This window comes from Diaphorina citri, unplaced genomic scaffold (genome assembly GCF_000475195.1).
Source record: "Diaphorina citri unplaced genomic scaffold, Diaci psyllid genome assembly version 1.1 scaffold3401, whole genome shotgun sequence".
Classification (NCBI taxonomy): domain Eukaryota; kingdom Metazoa; phylum Arthropoda; class Insecta; order Hemiptera; family Psyllidae; genus Diaphorina; species Diaphorina citri.
In genome coordinates this window covers 12,501-19,038 of record NW_007380809.1, presented here as the reverse complement: position 1 = coordinate 19,038, position 6,538 = coordinate 12,501, and the positions used below count along the sequence as shown (strand labels likewise).

The 6,538-nt window shown below is 34.6% G+C and overlaps 1 protein-coding gene across 1 annotated transcript in view; it reads right to left on the bottom strand.

The window, feature by feature from the left end:
• Window positions 1-1,091: 1,091 nt before the first annotated feature.
• The window catches only part of LOC103520272, a gene marked incomplete at its 5' end in the record, with an annotated part of 17,574 nt that continues 12,127 nt past the window's right edge, over window positions 1,092-6,538 (bottom strand). Inside the window, one exon of the mRNA XM_008485362.3 lies at window positions 1,092-1,259. The remainder of the gene's footprint in view (window positions 1,260-6,538) is intronic.

The window sequence follows — 6,538 nt, the reverse complement described above, 5'->3', positions numbered from 1 at the left end:
GTGCAGAACTCCCATATACCATCTGGAAGTCCCTGAACCGTCTTCGAGTTGGAGTCTCTCGTTGCAAACAAAACCTTGTAAGATGGGGATACACTCAAGATGACAAGTGTGAATGTGGTGAAACACAGGATGAACAACATCTTCTCAACTGCGAACAATTAGAGAATACCTGCACACACGATGACCTAAAGGAAGCCAACCAGAGAATCTTAAACTTCTGGAAGTTCAAGATTTAAAGGTGGTTCCGTAAACGGAAAGTAAGTAAGTAACAAGAAACAGTAAACAAAATTAAAACAAAAATGAAAACGACAAAGGTGAAACCTTATTATCCAAAATATACAGGATGTTTAAAAAAATTTGCCACCCCTGGAAACTCGAGAACCGTTTGGAATTAGGGAAAATCCGAAAACACGTATTTCTCTTTTTTTAAGGGGGTCTCCATTTTTTCGGCACTCTCAGGGGCGGCCCCAGGAGAGTCAACTTTAAAATCTTAAATAGGAACCCCCTTTTGGTGGTACATCATGTTAAAGGTCCTAGAGAATGTAGTACTTCAGTATAATTTTGAGCTCGATTTGACAAATAGGGCCGGAGTTATAGCCTATTAAAATTTCTTTTTTCCATGTTCTCTCGCGAATAGAGGAACCAACAAAAATGGAAAATTCATATAAATTGGTGATTTGAGCTTAAATTAGGTCCCACTAACATCATATTGAAATTCAGTCCCAAAAATAAAATTTAGAAACATTCATTTTGAGACCCGGAGGCCATCAGGGCCGAAAGTCTAAATTTTATTTTTGGGACTGAATTTCAATATGACGTTAGTGGGACCTAATTTAAGCTCAAATCACCAATTTATATGAATTTTCCATTTTTGTTGGTTCCTCTATTCGCGAGAGAACATGGAAAAAAGAAATTTTAATAGGCTATAACTCCGGCCCTATTTGTCAAATCGAGCTCAAAATTATACTGAAGTACTACATTCTCTAGGACCTTTAACATGATGTACCACCAAAAGGGGGTTCCTATTTAAGATTTTAAAGTTGACTCTCCTGGGGCCGCCCCTGAGATCCAGGGGTGACAGCTTTTTTTAAACACCCTGCCCCTTGAGTAACTGACTCACTCACTCACTTATAGACATTCTAACCCACTTCTAGATGGGCTAGGGAGATGCGGTTTTCACCATGGGATTACTTATTTTGTACATACTGGGAAAAAGCGAAGTCCGAGGAATGCGAAGCGCTACGATCACGTTGTAGAACCTGTGGAAAGAAGGAAATTCCTTATTAGTCTCAATTCACCAGTTAATCAATTGTACATAAAACATATACAGGGTGTCCACCAATGTATGACCCACTCAAATTGCTCCGAATCTGTTTTCAATAAAATATACACCATCGGAAGAAACCGTTGATTTTTACAAATTGAAATGAAAACTGAAAATGAAATATGAAAATTGTGAAATATGAAAATTTACAAATTGAAATGAAAATTGTGAAAACTTATCTCAACCGTGCGAAGTCCGAGGAATGCGAAGCGCTACGATCACGTTGTAGAACCTGTGGAAAGAAGGAAATTCCTTATTAGTCTCAATTCACCAGTTAATCAATTGTACATAAAACATATACAGGGTGTCCACCAATGTATGACCCACTCAAATTGCTCCGAATCTGTTTTCAATAAAATATACACCATCGGAAGAAACCGTTGATTTTTACAAATTGAAATGAAAACTGAAAATGAAATATGAAAATTGTGAAATATGAAAATTTACAAATTGAAATGAAAATTGTGAAAACTTATCTCAACCGTGCGAAGTCCGAGGAATGCGAAGCGCTACGATCACGTTGTAGAACCTGTGGAAAGAAGGAAATTCCTTATTAGTCTCAATTCACCAGTTAATCAATTGTACATAAAACATATACAGGGTGTCCACCAATGTATGACCCACTCAAATTGCTCCGAATCTGTTTTCAATAAAATATACACCATCGGAAGAAACCGTTGATTTTTACAAATTGAAATGAAAACTGAAAATGAAATATGAAAATTGTGAAATATGAAAATTTACAAATTGAAATGAAAATTGTGAAAACTTATCTCAACCGTGCGAAGTCCGAGGAATGCGAAGCGCTACGATCACGTTGTAGAACCTGTGGAAAGAAGGAAATTCCTTATTAGTCTCAATTCACCAGTTAATCAATTGTACATAAAACATATACAGGGTGTCCACCAATGTATGACCCACTCAAATTGCTCCGAATCTGTTTTCAATAAAATATACACCATCGGAAGAAACCGTTGATTTTTACAAATTGAAATGAAAACTGAAAATGAAATATGAAAATTGTGAAATATGAAAATTTACAAATTGAAATGAAAATTGTGAAAACTTATCTCAACCGTGCGAAGTCCGAGGAATGCGAAGCGCTACGATCACGTTGTAGAACCTGTGGAAAGAAGGAAATTCCTTATTAGTCTCAATTCACCAGTTAATCAATTGTACATAAAACATATACAGGGTGTCCACCAATGTATGACCCACTCAAATTGCTCCGAATCTGTTTTCAATAAAATATACACCATCGGAAGAAACCGTTGATTTTTACAAATTGAAATGAAAACTGAAAATGAAATATGAAAATTGTGAAATATGAAAATTTACAAATTGAAATGAAAATTGTGAAAACTTATCTCAACCGTGCGAAGTCCGAGGAATGCGAAGCGCTACGATCACGTTGTAGAACCTGTGGAAAGAAGGAAATTCCTTATTAGTCTCAATTCACCAGTTAATCAATTGTACATAAAACATATACAGGGTGTCCACCAATGTATGACCCACTCAAATTGCTCCGAATCTGTTTTCAATAAAATATACACCATCGGAAGAAACCGTTGATTTTTACAAATTGAAATGAAAACTGAAAATGAAATATGAAAATTGTGAAATATGAAAATTTACAAATTGAAATGAAAATTGTGAAAACTTATCTCAACCGTGCGAAGTCCGAGGAATGCGAAGCGCTACGATCACGTTGTAGAACCTGTGGAAAGAAGGAAATTCCTTATTAGTCTCAATTCACCAGTTAATCAATTGTACATAAAACATATACAGGGTGTCCACCAATGTATGACCCACTCAAATTGCTCCGAATCTGTTTTCAATAAAATATACACCATCGGAAGAAACCGTTGATTTTTACAAATTGAAATGAAAACTGAAAATGAAATATGAAAATTGTGAAATATGAAAATTTACAAATTGAAATGAAAATTGTGAAAACTTATCTCAACCGTGCGAAGTCCGAGGAATGCGAAGCGCTACGATCACGTTGTAGAACCTGTGGAAAGAAGGAAATTCCTTATTAGTCTCAATTCACCAGTTAATCAATTGTACATAAAACATATACAGGGTGTCCACCAATGTATGACCCACTCAAATTGCTCCGAATCTGTTTTCAATAAAATATACACCATCGGAAGAAACCGTTGATTTTTACAAATTGAAATGAAAACTGAAAATGAAATATGAAAATTGTGAAATATGAAAATTTACAAATTGAAATGAAAATTGTGAAAACTTATCTCAACCGTGCGAAGTCCGAGGAATGCGAAGCGCTACGATCACGTTGTAGAACCTGTGGAAAGAAGGAAATTCCTTATTAGTCTCAATTCACCAGTTAATCAATTGTACATAAAACATATACAGGGTGTCCACCAATGTATGACCCACTCAAATTGCTCCGAATCTGTTTTCAATAAAATATACACCATCGGAAGAAACCGTTGATTTTTACAAATTGAAATGAAAACTGAAAATGAAATATGAAAATTGTGAAATATGAAAATTTACAAATTGAAATGAAAATTGTGAAAACTTATCTCAACCGTGCGAAGTCCGAGGAATGCGAAGCGCTACGATCACGTTGTAGAACCTGTGGAAAGAAGGAAATTCCTTATTAGTCTCAATTCACCAGTTAATCAATTGTACATAAAACATATACAGGGTGTCCACCAATGTATGACCCACTCAAATTGCTCCGAATCTGTTTTCAATAAAATATACACCATCGGAAGAAACCGTTGATTTTTACAAATTGAAATGAAAACTGAAAATGAAATATGAAAATTGTGAAATATGAAAATTTACAAATTGAAATGAAAATTGTGAAAACTTATCTCAACCGTGCGAAGTCCGAGGAATGCGAAGCGCTACGATCACGTTGTAGAACCTGTGGAAAGAAGGAAATTCCTTATTAGTCTCAATTCACCAGTTAATCAATTGTACATAAAACATATACAGGGTGTCCACCAATGTATGACCCACTCAAATTGCTCCGAATCTGTTTTCAATAAAATATACACCATCGGAAGAAACCGTTGATTTTTACAAATTGAAATGAAAACTGAAAATGAAATATGAAAATTGTGAAATATGAAAATTTACAAATTGAAATGAAAATTGTGAAAACTTATCTCAACCGTGCGAAGTCCGAGGAATGCGAAGCGCTACGATCACGTTGTAGAACCTGTGGAAAGAAGGAAATTCCTTATTAGTCTCAATTCACCAGTTAATCAATTGTACATAAAACATATACAGGGTGTCCACCAATGTATGACCCACTCAAATTGCTCCGAATCTGTTTTCAATAAAATATACACCATCGGAAGAAACCGTTGATTTTTACAAATTGAAATGAAAACTGAAAATGAAATATGAAAATTGTGAAATATGAAAATTTACAAATTGAAATGAAAATTGTGAAAACTTATCTCAACCGTGCGAAGTCCGAGGAATGCGAAGCGCTACGATCACGTTGTAGAACCTGTGGAAAGAAGGAAATTCCTTATTAGTCTCAATTCACCAGTTAATCAATTGTACATAAAACATATACAGGGTGTCCACCAATGTATGACCCACTCAAATTGCTCCGAATCTGTTTTCAATAAAATATACACCATCGGAAGAAACCGTTGATTTTTACAAATTGAAATGAAAACTGAAAATGAAATATGAAAATTGTGAAATATGAAAATTTACAAATTGAAATGAAAATTGTGAAAACTTATCTCAACCGTGCGAAGTCCGAGGAATGCGAAGCGCTACGATCACGTTGTAGAACCTGTGGAAAGAAGGAAATTCCTTATTAGTCTCAATTCACCAGTTAATCAATTGTACATAAAACATATACAGGGTGTCCACCAATGTATGACCCACTCAAATTGCTCCGAATCTGTTTTCAATAAAATATACACCATCGGAAGAAACCGTTGATTTTTACAAATTGAAATGAAAACTGAAAATGAAATATGAAAATTGTGAAATATGAAAATTTACAAATTGAAATGAAAATTGTGAAAACTTATCTCAACCGTGCGAAGTCCGAGGAATGCGAAGCGCTACGATCACGTTGTAGAACCTGTGGAAAGAAGGAAATTCCTTATTAGTCTCAATTCACCAGTTAATCAATTGTACATAAAACATATACAGGGTGTCCACCAATGTATGACCCACTCAAATTGCTCCGAATCTGTTTTCAATAAAATATACACCATCGGAAGAAACCGTTGATTTTTACAAATTGAAATGAAAACTGAAAATGAAATATGAAAATTGTGAAATATGAAAATTTACAAATTGAAATGAAAATTGTGAAAACTTATCTCAACCGTGCGAAGTCCGAGGAATGCGAAGCGCTACGATCACGTTGTAGAACCTGTGGAAAGAAGGAAATTCCTTATTAGTCTCAATTCACCAGTTAATCAATTGTACATAAAACATATACAGGGTGTCCACCAATGTATGACCCACTCAAATTGCTCCGAATCTGTTTTCAATAAAATATACACCATCGGAAGAAACCGTTGATTTTTACAAATTGAAATGAAAACTGAAAATGAAATATGAAAATTGTGAAATATGAAAATTTACAAATTGAAATGAAAATTGTGAAAACTTATCTCAACCGTGCGAAGTCCGAGGAATGCGAAGCGCTACGATCACGTTGTAGAACCTGTGGAAAGAAGGAAATTCCTTATTAGTCTCAATTCACCAGTTAATCAATTGTACATAAAACATATACAGGGTGTCCACCAATGTATGACCCACTCAAATTGCTCCGAATCTGTTTTCAATAAAATATACACCATCGGAAGAAACCGTTGATTTTTACAAATTGAAATGAAAACTGAAAATGAAATATGAAAATTGTGAAATATGAAAATTTACAAATTGAAATGAAAATTGTGAAAACTTATCTCAACCGTGCGAAGTCCGAGGAATGCGAAGCGCTACGATCACGTTGTAGAACCTGTGGAAAGAAGGAAATTCCTTATTAGTCTCAATTCACCAGTTAATCAATTGTACATAAAACATATACAGGGTGTCCACCAATGTATGACCCACTCAAATTGCTCCGAATCTGTTTTCAATAAAATATACACCATCGGAAGAAACCGTTGATTTTTACAAATTGAAATGAAAACTGAAAATGAAATATGAAAATTGTGAAATATGAAAATTTACAAATTGAAATGAAAA